Raw genomic sequence first — 13412 nt, 5'->3', positions numbered from 1 at the left:
TTTTCTCAAACGCAGAGATGCCCCGAAGCTTCGGCTTACAGTTTGGGAGAGGGAAGCAGCCCGCGGTGAGTTTCACGGCCACAGCCTGGGATATAACTCAACAATGTGGGTTTTAAATAGCCCCAAGTGGACCCTGCAGAACTTAAAAGCAGAGAAACCCACCAGCTCTGGAGCTCAAACACAATCTCCACCTCCGCAGCGCTCTTCTGCAAAAGGCAGAAAATCAAGAGTTACAAGTGCACAGCTGCCCAGCCAGAAGCGAAGCGGACTCCCAACAGGAGTGAGCCAACACGCTCTGGGCGACAGCTGGGTAAACATTTCCGATAAAGCCTCACAGTTTTGATAGAACCTTGTGTGTGTGTGATGATGGTACAGTCGCGTGGATTGATAGCTGCTGAAATATCTGTAAGCAAAGAGTACTGACCGAGTAAGGACGCTGAGAAACTGACAAACTGATGAAACTGATGAGAATGGCATGAGGTTAACAGCAAGAAGAACACGGATGTTCAGCGTGGAGAATCAAAGTTTGGATGGAGAGTGGGGAGAATGGAGGAGGACTGTTCTCTTCCAACATGTTGAAGACCACGGTGTGGAAGAAGGCATGGACTTAGGCTTGGGCAGATCTTGGTGGGCAGAACTAAACTAATGGGTGAAAGGTACCAGGAGACTGATTTCTGCTAAACGTAAGGTGATCCCCTGAAAATCAGAATGGTATAGAAATAGAAGAAGCTACTGGAAGTTTTAGAAGAGGGAGAATGTCCTTTTGTCAGAGGCAGTTCTTCACGAGATGAGAAGTCAGAACAGTGGACCACCCAGACACCTTTCAACACCGATTTAAAGATTCCATGTGCTGAGAGGCTGCTCCCATCACCCACCAACCCCCAAACTGCCCTGCTCTTCCCACCCACTGGAGTAGTCAGTGAATTTTCAGTAACTGACAATCAGCCATGATAAGAGGATCAAATGTTACAGCAATGTCGTACCCACAGAGCCCTGCCATGAGGAGACATTCCTCTCCAATGCTTTCACTGACAGACTGATGCTGTTCGTATCAGGGCATGTGGATAAGGACGGTGGGGAGAATTGGAGAATTGATTTTGGCTCCCCCATTATATGACATATTATACCAAATCTCTTTAAAAAGGTCTTTGGATTGCTACTTGATATTAACGAGTAGCTTATAACGCATCCCCGATTTTTTTTTTCTCATTGACTAAAATAACTAAAACTAAATATTTTAGTTCCTTTGGAGAAAAGTCATTTGGTCCTCGAATTATATGCTGCACACTACATTGTTAAGTTTGTAAGTCACCCTAAAATACTTCGCCACTTGTCCAGGTGGAAGAAAAGATGGTGGTTTCTGGAGAGATTACATCCTAATACCACTGCCACCTTCCCACTTGGAGGTAGTATGGGGTTGTGGAAAGAGAGCTCATGTGTGAGTCCAACTACCTTCTCCAACAACTTGCAGTGGTACATCTGGCAGCCATTTCACTTCCTCTGTCAAAGGTTACCGCCAGTTCATACCCCAAGCATAATCACAGAGAAGACTGAACACCACCTAAATACCTAACTGTATTTGAGGGCCAAACCTAGAGAGGAAGAAAAGACATCTTAATTTCATGACTGAGTTAAAGACTTCTACCCATGGCGTCTGATGTGAAATTGTAATTTTTCACTTATGTTTTCAACGGTGAGTTGGGTCTAAATGATCTTCTGTTCTCAGTGGCTGAAATCCATTTAGATTCTCTTGATGGCCCTTTGTTGATTCATGGAGATTTGGGTACTATACTTGCTTCATTCCTATGTGTTATTTAATTGAATGAAATGGGAGAATGTGTTTTTCCAAATGCCTAAGATGACTCTGGAAATAACCATGCAGAGTTAATATTTTTAAGTCTACAATCTACATATCACTGTGGACATAGCTGACAGAAATTCTATGTGCCTATAATTAATCAACATAATAATTTTCATTACTCCTTATGATTCCTAACTGAGCACCAAGGGGGTCTTATATGCATACAAATGAAACTTCATGACAATCCAACAAGCTCAGTATTACTACCTCAATTAAAGCCAGTGCTACACCGAGGGGTAGAAAGAAAAAAAAAAAAAATGATCCAAGTAAGGTCACCAGGGACAGGACAAGTCTAAGCATCCCCTGTTTACTAGGGAGGCAAAGAGCAAATCTCCTCTGGGAGGAATATGTAAAACATTTATATTTTATATTTACAATTGCTTCCCGCACGGCTGGCTAAATTAATGTCATTTTGCCAAGCTTCACAAAGGAAAAGAGAGTAGCATTTCCTGAATTCTCTGGCTGTTTCTGGCAAATAACTTGCAGAGAAGAGCAGTGACTTACTTGAGGAGACGAGTGAGTTATGAATCTATGGGGCTACTGAAAGGAAACTCAATTGTCATTACAACAGCTCTTTATTGTTAATTTCAGTCCTCAATCACCTCTTTGCTCTCCAAAGTTCTTTGCTTCAACTTTCAGCTTAGTTGCAAATTACGTTCTTGCTGACTGCAGATCAAGAATGCAGATCTGAGACTTAGGTGTGCTCTACAGTCTGTTTCACCTTGGAGCAAAGAAATGGGCAGTCTGGCATGGCCAATACATAAGACAGAAACTCTCAAACTGCTTCGACCATAAGGAACTATAAAAACTACATTTTTCACTCTAAGGGAACACACATAGCTGTGTATATTGTGTGTCTGTTTCACATACAATAAAATAAGAATTTTATGAAACAAAATTTGGTAAGTAAGTATGATGCACTTTGATATCCCCCTCCCACTCCCCCTTCTTCCTCCCTCCCTCTTTCTTTCTTTTTCTCATTCATCTTTCATTCATTTGCTACTAGTTACCCACTAAATTGAATCACAATCTGCTAATGGATCCTGAGTATCCATTTGGAAAAAAAAAATGATAGAAAAGAAAATCTAGCATAAGGAACAAAAGTGAAAGACTTTTTCCCACTACAGGAAGGTCACAGGGGGGTGAGGAAAGTACAGGGTGGATCTAGCAGCCAGGAGGCCAAGAGTCTATTTCCACTGACCCACCAGCTGCGCACCAGCTAGAAAGCAGCATGAAGGTTCTGGCCAGCCTGTTTGAATCTCCCCTCCCCTAGTTACAGGTCGTATGAACTCCAGTAAATTACTGAAACTCTCCATGCTTTAGTTTCTCCATCTTTCCAGTGAAGCCTTTATAGCACCTACTCTCTAGGGTTATTTTGAGGATTTGGTGAATTAATATAGGAAAAGTGCTTAGAATAGTGCCAATGCCTGGCCTTCAGTAAGCAGTCAGTAATGTTATCTAATATTTTTAAAACTGAAGTGATAGCATCTGTTCTAACTACCAAATTGTTCACTTAGGTTTTTTACTTGTTTTTCAGAAGATGGAAGGAATTGAATGGGGAGAAATGACTCCAAGTTGTTCAGGGAACAAGGCTGGTGATGTCACTTGACCACAAACTTCCTGAGTTAGCAGTGGATTCTGAAATAGTCATTGGAATCCTAGATGGCAGAAGTTTTAAGTAGAAAATTTCAGTGGCTGTTGCTAACCATCACATCACACTGGTCAGGGCCCATTTAAAATACTGTGCCTAATTCTCCGGGCGTTGGTTGGAGTCAGAGACAGCAGAGAGGCCATTCTAGGGAAAGGAGGAGACGGAGACTCTATCGTTTAAGACTTGACTTGCCTGAGAAAACAAGAGGTATTTAGCTTGGAGATGGGAAGACTTAGGGGAACCTTGCTAACTGCTTTCAAATGGTTGAAAAAATATCGTGTGGGAGTTAGACAAATTAGTGTGTATACAACAGAACCAGTAGAGAGAAGTGGAAATGGATTCAAACTCTACACAGAGACTAATTTCCAAACAATAAAAGCTGTCTAGCCACAAAATAAGTTGCCTGGCCCAACAGGAAGCTCCCCATCACTAGAAACAGTGCAGTGGAGAGGAGACGACCTCACAGGTGTGTCTAATTGAATTCTTGAATTAGTAGAAAGATCAAATCAGACAAAGCCTCGTTAGAGTTAACATTCTACATGATGCCACAGATAGATGGGCTTTTACAAGGCCTAAAGCTATGCCCACAGGCAAAGTGACATGATTTCAATGCTGGCTGCACCTGTCTGTACCATCCAGAGAGTCTGTGTGCCTCTCCAGAAGACGTTTTGCTTCCCATCCTTAATTCTTACACGTGATCAGTCCTAAAGTTTCTGAAGAGCAAAAAACTTGGGTAGCCATAGGACTCTCTACTGAGAGAACAGCCTTTTCTTTGTGCAACAGAACTTCTTGTCTATGGTGAAGAGCCAGGGGAGTTTTGTTCTATTTCGTTTTGTTTAGTTTCGTTTTAGCCCTTTAATAGCAAACAAACGCTCTGGAGGTAATTTGGGCTCCTTGTAAATTGTTCACTACCTCTCACGCCTAAAAACTGTCAAAATGTTTAAATGTAAAAGGATTATTCAGGATTCACTTTATGAGACATGGGAGCTTAATTTCTGCTGCTTTTTCTCACACTAGAGGACCCAGGATTCGCCCCTCCCCCTCAGCTTTGAGTCTGGGTTTCTCATCTCGTAGGTGGGTTTGATTAATATATCTTCGTCGATCCTGTGCAAACTCCTTTGAGAAAGTGAAAAGCAATGTTCAAATGTTCAAAAATAATGTCTTTTACAGTTCCCATCTCAAGACGTTTAAAACAAAAATCTCTGCGAAAAGACATGTGACCTAAAGAGGAAAAAAAAATGCTTCCATTATACAGAACCAAGATCTTCTGGCATTTCTGAAGTAGGACTCTGAATCAGTCAGATAAACAGGGAAAGGAAAAACAGAAGCTTAAGCAATAGTCCAGAAAATCTGATAAATATTTACAGCCAATTGGGATCACAGAGGCCTCAGACACATTATTTTGTTTCAGGCATAGGACAATCACAGCCCATGTTAACGCCCAGTTATGGGAACCTTGGCTCCCTTAGGTAGAAAAGACCCACTCATGACCCACTCAGTCTAGAAACTGCAGCTGGAACAAAACCCCATTATGTGACTTCCTCGCAAGCCACGATTGGGTTATGTTATTATGAGACCCCATCCCACTCCTGCCTGATGCTCACAAGGTAGCTGGTTAGAGAGGAAGACAGGTGAGGAAGAAAGGATTACAAGGAAAAGGATCAGGAAGTACTTAGCAAGAAGTAGTGCAATTAACACTGTATTTACATTTATTTATACTTCTTTCCTGTCTGTTCTGCTCTAGAAGACCAGGCATTGAATTGGAATATAGTAAGTCCAGCACAGTGACTGGACCAGGGTACATATAATACCCTTTTTTTTTTTTTTTTTAAATAAATTCTCTCTTCCTCTGCTCACTTTTTCCCATCAAAATCCTTCTCTGTCTTTAAGATTCAACTCATCCTGCTTCACTTCTGCCCACCTGATGACCCGGCAGACCCCAGGGCATTGTTTACAGTGTACAATTGGGTCCACATCTGTAAAGAGAAGACAGTGGAACTGAACACGTCTACCTGAACACTAGGTCTAAGAAAAGTAAACAAATAAATGAGGAAGGCCTCATTTCATGCAGCTGAAGGCCTATTTCTCAAACCAGTTTCCTCCAACGCTTCACAAACAGTAGGCACCAAATGAGTGAGTACCTACAGTGCTTTTGTCTTATTTCATTTGTGCTGGTGTGCTTCTCCCTTTTGTCAACATTTTGGCATTTTGTGTTTGCCAAGAACTCCAGACTTGGAATCAGGAGACCCATGTAAATTCCACCCAGTAGGGTCACTAACACTGGGAGCTTGGGAGAATCTTTCAATCCCTTGATTTTCAGTTCCTTGGTGTTAAAACTTAGATAAAAGTAATTACCTTGACTAGGCTACAGGTTTGACGTGAAAATTAAATGCAACAATCATTAGGAAATTGCTTTGTAAGCAACAAAGCACTATCACGTGTAAGACAAAGTGGGTAAGTTATTGTCTAAAAGCCACCCCTTCACTTTTTTTCCCCTAGCCTCAGGCTTAGGATACTTTGGGGGACTCCCTAAATTAAAGAACAGAGAAAAATGGGCATATTTGTCCTAAGAACAACTTGATAATGTATCTTTTTAATAGGATCTACACTAACACCTCAGAGTGCTCCAAGATTCCTGTGGAAATGGTTTCCCTATTTTGCTAAAATTTCCTCATTAGACAGAGAGGAAGAGGATCGCCTCTTAGATGGAGCAAAACCCAGAGAGCAGAAAAATCTAGTAACATATAGAGTTAATTACCTGTCTATGTTTTATAAAGGTATTCTTATCCTCATTTTTCACATTAAAAAAGCTACTGAAGTAAGAACACACAAAACAACAACTCCTCCATTAAATGCTGGAAAAACTATACTATCCAATAAAGATGGAGAAAATTTTCAAAGAAATTGGAATTTTAGAAGAATTTCTCATGGCTAGTTATTTGTCAAAATTATGGAACAGAGCTTCTCCACATAGAGGGGAATGAATTACTGACATTTAAGTTTAATAGGACCTTTATCTCTCCCTTCTGTGTATACCTGGGTGTGTGTATATATATATACACTACACACACACACACACACACACACACACATATATACACACATATATATAAACACATATATGTGTGCATGTATATATATATATATATATATAGAGAGAGAGAGAGAGAGAGAGAGAGAGAGAATGAAATCTGTCCTGGGTTAATTGTGTATCACAAGACCCTACCTCAACAGTTTAATGTAGCAATCTGCAGATACCCTCACAGCAGCATGTAACAAATGGGGACCTCAGTTCATCTCCTCTAAGTGAAGAGTCAGTGCTTTCACATCTGGGAGTCATTCCTGCCACTCCTTAGCCCTATGCTTGGAGGTCTTGGGGGCAGATGATGACTTGAGCATTGACAGACAGCATTTCTGATGTACACTGACCACATGACTGGGGCCAAACAGAGCTCTACAGGGTATTAAAACAATCTAAGTCAACTGATCAAGTTATTTTTTGGTTCTTTATTTGGTTTTAGGATAAGAGTGAGTGGGGATGATAAATATAGCTCTTAATGACAGCTCTTAAACCTTTAAGGGAAGAATGAACATCTTGGTACAAAGTTAACTTCCTCTTTTGATTCCTTTCCTCCTAGTTTGGCAAGAAAATGGAACATTTTTAAAGCCTTTAGAGGACTACTGGTGTCCCTGGAGATTAATGAAAGAATCAGAGAAATCCTAAAAGCATCAGCAAAATTGTTTATCTCTGTCTTGAAATGCTAAAAGGAAAAAAGGTGGGAAGGATGCAGCTTTACAGTAATAGGGGGAAAAAAATCAAAAGTTTGTTAGGGAAGATATTCAACTTTCAAGTCAATTAAGGCCTACGGGTAAATGAAATTGGCTGGCTGTTACTCTTCCAGAATAAGAAAGGATGATAGAGCGAAGCTTCCACTTATTGGTGAGTGGCCGGGGTGTTATTTGGGACTCCATACACCTTTGGGAGAGAATGAGTGGCCATCATTTGGGACATGGATCAAGCCATCTCTCTGGTCCCCAAGGAGAAGGTTTCAAAACTACAGCAGTCAGTTGACTTGACTCCCAGGAAGGATTGGCTGTCAACCATTTCCAGACCCCCTTTCTTTATACCCTTTTCCTGGACCTCCAATTTACTATCCATTGGTTTCTATGTTCCAAACCTCTAGGTAAGCTGTCAGTGGCATCGGTGTTATTAATCTTCACTGGCCATGTCAATGACAGTCACTGCTCAATAAGTCAACACAAGGGATAAACATAATAGAGGGGCATTAGGCCTTGAGTAGACAAGGTTAAGTCTGAGGAAATGAACAGGCTGATTGTCACCGTTTTAATAAAAGCACAAAGCTCCTTTATCTGCTATATAACTTTTTATTTTGCACCAATAGGAAGCCTATTCCTTTTGGTATGAATTCAATTCATAAAGCTTTAGGGAAGATAAATCTTTAGCTAAAGAACAGAGAGAACCATATCAGCTTCGAAACACTGTTTCAGGGGATCCTGTAAAAAGGTTCCTCCAAGCACTGACCCGAACAAAACAAAAGCCCTGAGTGTGCTCTAAAAGTGGCTGATATGTGACATTTGATGAGCTGCTAAGAACACACCTTCACGCACGCAGGGCTAACTGGTTCGCAAGGCGATGAAATCTTGGTTTGGGTTTCATTAGCTCTACTTCTCACCAACTACAGTGCATGGCTGCAGGATCAACCTACATAATTAAACTCCCTGGAGGCTTGGTGTAGAGAACAGGATCAGCACTCTGGACTTTTCCATGAAGGAAGGGGCTGGGGCTGCCTGTTATTAAGGATGGAGGCTGGATGCTCCTCTAATGTAGAAGTTCCTTACTGAGCCCAGAGAATGATCTGCTTTCTTTGTTGGTTCAGATCTTTTCTAGCTTGGCTCTCCTACCTTACACCCAAGAACCCTAGCTTCCTCTGACTGAGCCCTTATGTTTTGAAGCCTGAGTTCCTGATACTTGTAGTTGGATGCCCTGCTGGTGTTCCTCCTTGTGATCTTCCTTTGACCACCTCGGATTAGGCCTTGATATCTATCTGTTCTTCTCCAGCTTGGATAAGTACCAGGTGTCTTGGACAGAGCTGGGGACTGCCTCATTGTATCTTCTGCTTGTTCCTTCTCTTGTAGTTACTGGTCCAAGAACACCCATCTTGGGTGTTCACCCTAGAATAACTGATCCTAGCCAATACTTGCTACTGTCTTCTCATCCTGAAGACTCATTACAGCCCTTGGCCTCAGATTTTGCATGCTCCACCCTGCTTTCCCACACTTGAGCCCTCGCTGAGAACAGGGAAAAGCCCTCTGCTCTGTCATCTTACTGGAGTTGCTTCTTGTGCCCTAGAGTAGGAGTCTCTAGTCTTTTCAAGAAGGGAATTCCCAGGTAATCTTTTTCATGTTCAGAATAGACACAGAGAACTATAAACACCTGGTTGGCTGGACTGATGTGCCAACCAGGACACTGGGGACTTCCCCAACTGAGAGCAGTGGCCCAGTTGAAGGGGGTGTGATTTCTGTATGCCAGTGACTCATGGCCTCAGATGAATGGTGCTAGGCTCTCTTCAGTCATCAAATACTTCATGAAGGCTCACTGCATGAGTAGGGGAGTTCAAAAAGCCTTTAAATGGCACCTCCCTTGTATCAGGCAGTTTATACTGGTTGTTTCTAATCCTTCTAGCAACACTCAAGGGAGTCCATGCCCCCACTTAATAAAGGAACAAACCAAAGTTAAACAATTTTCTCAAAATCATACACCTACTAAAAAAGGAAGAACAAAATTCAGACCCAATTCTATCTCACACCAACTCCAAGTTCTTCCCGAATACCACATGGTCACACTACTCACTCATTCACCAATTTATTCATTCAGTCAGTCAGCAAATGTCCTGGATAGTCTACTGCAAACCGAGGGTATGAAAAAGGTAACAGATAAGTTCAGTGTGGAAGATCCTTCACCAGGAATTAGAGGGTCACTCTGGAGGAGCTGTCACTTACACGGGTCATCAAACAGAAGAGTTGGTATCCTTTTATTTAACAATAATAATAAATGCACAGTCCATCAATCTTTCAAAAGGAGCAGTGGTTGCAAACTATGGAAACTCCTGAAGATGGGGTTTTCTCCATATTTCTGATGGGTGCTGAAGCTTAAGGAGAATCAAATATACCTGAAAGGTGACGGGGCTCTTCCCACAGACAGCCTCTGTGCAGACCCAAGGGCTACAGATTCTAATTTAAAAATCGAAACCACTTCTACATGTGAATACAAAAGTATATATCCAACTGGGTAAAATATGCAGGCATCAAAAAATGAAAGGGAAAAGATTTAATCCAAGTGGGTCAAGGAATCTCTTGGACAAAGTGAGTAAAAATTTAAGGAGCCAATGCTCCCAAGCAGTGAGCTATGGAAGAGCTATACCTATTTGAGAGAGAGAGAGAGAGAGAAGGCGAGCAGGGGGAGGGACACCGGGAGAGGGAGAGAGAGAATCTCAAGCAGAGTCCGCATTGAGCATGGAGCCCTGCACAGGGCTCCATCTTATGACCCTGAGATCATGACTTGATCCAAAATCAAGAGTTGAATGAACTGACTGAGCCATGCCAGTGCCCCAGAGCTGTACCTATTCTTAAAATCTTCATTTATATCCTGTATAGCCTCTGGAAGTCAGATCTCCGAGGCACGGCATGGCATGGATTGGGTGGGATAGGCCGGAATGGGGGGATGGGACCGAATGGGATAGAATGGAAAAAGGTAACATGTTCGAGCTGGAGGAAGATTTCTAAGGCATCACATGCCTCCATTTGATAAGGAAAGTGAGACCCATGACTTGACTGACAGTTGGCATGGAAGATGTATCTGTGGCTTCTGGGGGTGCAGAAGAAGAGCTAAAGGCTGATTTGATTCCACTTTTGCTCAGCTGTCATCTTGAGGCTACAAGGAAACGGAGACACCCACCTAGGCGAAGTCCATAATGGATTGGAGAAGATTTACTTGAACAAGAGTATCTTTACGAACACATTTTCCATGTATCATCTTTTGGCAAACTACTAACGGTACACTTTGAATTACTCAAAGTTGCTAGGGATTTCAGTTTCATTTTTCCAATGACCTTCATCTGGTTTCTGAATGTCAAGTGAGTTTTAAAAAGTTTTTGGGCCCCAGGGCGGGAGCGGGGACTGCAGTCCCTGGAAACCTCCTAGGGCTGACTTCCCTTACGTGGGCAATGGGTATTTGCTTTGGAAGGGTGGCATGGAAAAAGACACATAGAAGGGTGATGTCTTGGAGAAACAGGGAGCTTGAGGGGTCTCACAATCACGTGTATTGTGATTGTGGAATCACAGAGGAATACCCTGTCCCAGGCAAAGCAGTAGGTCCCTTACATGCACACTTAATCGTACTTAAGACCAGGTGAGCTGAGTATTGCTTCCTGAATTGCACACATAAGGAAACAGAGGCTCAGAGAGGGCATCGAACTTGAACGAGGTCATGAAGCTAGCAAGTGTTGAAGCTGAGACACGGTCTCCGGTGTCACACCTGGACCTGGACCTGCACAGCCCCCTTTTCTGTGTACCGCCTTCCTTTGGGATGCCACTCAAACGCACCCAGAGACGGGACACTAACTAGGCCCAGCTAGGTAAGTTCCTTCCCTTGGCTGGGAAATTCCTCCTAAGTAAACCGGAAATACGTGTCTTTCAACAAACGTCCACTAGCTTTAGTCTTCTGTTCGGAAACAGTTAGTTTAGCAGAAATTCTAAATCTCTTCTCTGTGTAGGCCAGAAATGCAGAGGAATGCACTTAGCAATTCCAGCTCCCCTGCCATCTTATGTCTGTGGACAAGAGAGCAAAGAATAAAAGGGGAAAAGGGTTTCAGCGTCTGAAGGTCATGGTGAAGCCCTGCTGTCACTTTACCACTAAACCGCTGAAGACTTGGAGCAAATAACGCTCTTCATCTGCCTCCGCCTCTGCTTATTCTTCTGTAAAATGGAGCTAATTATCCTTGCCTATTTCACAGGCTTCTGGTGCTCCAGAAGGTATACATAACCGCTACATAAATACAAGCCATTTTTACTGTTCATGTCCTGTATATGGGTTGAGAGCCTAACTCCATTAATTTCAGAAGCACGAAGAATAAAATACCTTTTTCAAAAGTCTCTCGGGCCACGGCGTTTGGTAGATGGTCCTGTACTGAGTGAAGATGAGTTCAAACATGAACAAACATTCTGATGAGCTAATCAAGACGGATACAGGTTTAAGGATAAGTAGATAAGTCGTGGTGGTCTACGACTATGACTGGTCCAAGGGGCAAGTTCCTTGACTCGCCAGAATGTTTGTGGCATTAAAAGAAAAAGATAGAGAGGAAGAGGGGAGACAGATACTTGCCGCAGGAGGAGCACTGAGAGTCACGGCTGAGGGGACTATGTTAGTGACTCGGAGACTGGCCCACCCTGAAGCGGGGCAGACCCATGATCACACCCCGCTGAGATGACTTTGCTCCTGGTGGAGCCTGCGTCACCACACCAGAGCTGTCCTCTGAGTTCACCCGTGAATAAATGATCTCCCCAAAGACAAACAGATCCCCGCGTCCTTTCCGAGAAAAGGAAGGCAAGAGGAGGCTGGCTGCGGCAGCGCCCTTCGCCGTGGATCGACCAGTAGCCGATGCCGAGTTCATGTGGCAAGATTTGACGCCCACACCTTCATTTAACGCTTTGTATGTTATCTCGTGGTTTCTGAGGCCCACTGCCATCCCCCAGGGGTTTGCAGGAGACAGATTCAGCCTCTTATCGGAGAGCCAGGGACGTTATCTAAATAGCTGCCACCTGCAGAAAGGCTGGTGTCAAACCAAATGCACTGGCTGAAGTACCCTTTTTAGGGGAGACAACCACGTATACACACATGTGCATCATGTGCATGTGCACACACACACACACACACACACACACACAAACACACTCCTGGAATGAATTATCTGCAAGGCTGCCAAAGCCCATAGCATGAGCCACGCCACGCGAAGCTGATATCCTACAGATCTGTCCTCTGTCCCCACGTGATCCTGTGCCTGCCGTCCTATCTAAAATAGGTCCTGCCCTGGTGCCGGTCCTGTGGGCTGGGAGCTTTCAGCAGCAGCTGGGGGAGGGAGGGCTGGGGGAGCCCACAGCCACTCACTGGGAGTCACTGGCAGCTGTCTTTGAATTCAGGGGAAGTGGAAGGGACCTTTATCGCAGTGGGGAGCGAGGAAGAGGCAGGTTAAAAAAAAAAAAAAAAAAAGAAAGAAAGAAAAGATGACACAAAGGTTGCTTGTCACAAAGCAGAGGGAAGAGAGCAGCTTCCCATTCTCCTCCCGGCTCTGGCCTCAGATGACAGCTGAGCGCAAGTGGAATCAAATCAGCCCTCAGCTCTTCTCTGCACCCCCAGCAGCCACAGAGAGAGCGCCACGCCAGCTGTCAGTCAGGCCGAGGCACTCAGTAAATGCCCATGATTAGCGCCTTCCTCAACTGGGAGTGTAAATGGAGAATCACAGCTCTCTCCCCAGAGTTGCTGGAGCCACACACCCGTTAATTTCCACGGAGCCGAATGTAACCAGAAAATGAATGTTCCTGTACACCCTCCAAATTTTATTTCCCTTGCTGAAGAGTTGGGGAGGGGAGGAGGCGTATCTTCCCCCCTACGATCTCTTCTCATATTTCAAATGATCTGTATGTTTGACATCCAACCAAATGATCCTCAAAGGGAGATGATGAAGGCCCTGCACCTCCATTCGCCAGTATTTAAGGCTTAATGAACTCTTGGCGAGTTCTCTCCTGCCAGAGCTTCATGTTTGTTATGACGGTTGAATGGTGATCTGTCCAACGCTCACATGCCAAGAAGCCTTGCTCGTAATC

General features: G+C 43.6%; 1 protein-coding gene across 3 annotated transcripts in view; it reads right to left on the bottom strand.

Annotated features, from left to right (window-relative positions):
• The window catches only part of SETBP1 (SET binding protein 1), a 361300-nt gene that overhangs the window by 153236 nt on the left and 194652 nt on the right, over nt 1-13412 (bottom strand). The window lies entirely within an intron of this gene.

Source organism: Mustela nigripes, chromosome 8, assembly GCF_022355385.1.
Source record: "Mustela nigripes isolate SB6536 chromosome 8, MUSNIG.SB6536, whole genome shotgun sequence".
NCBI lineage: Eukaryota > Metazoa > Chordata > Mammalia > Carnivora > Mustelidae > Mustela > Mustela nigripes.
The sequence above is the reverse complement of the archived record's forward strand: the minus strand, read 5'-3'. Positions and strand labels throughout refer to the sequence as shown.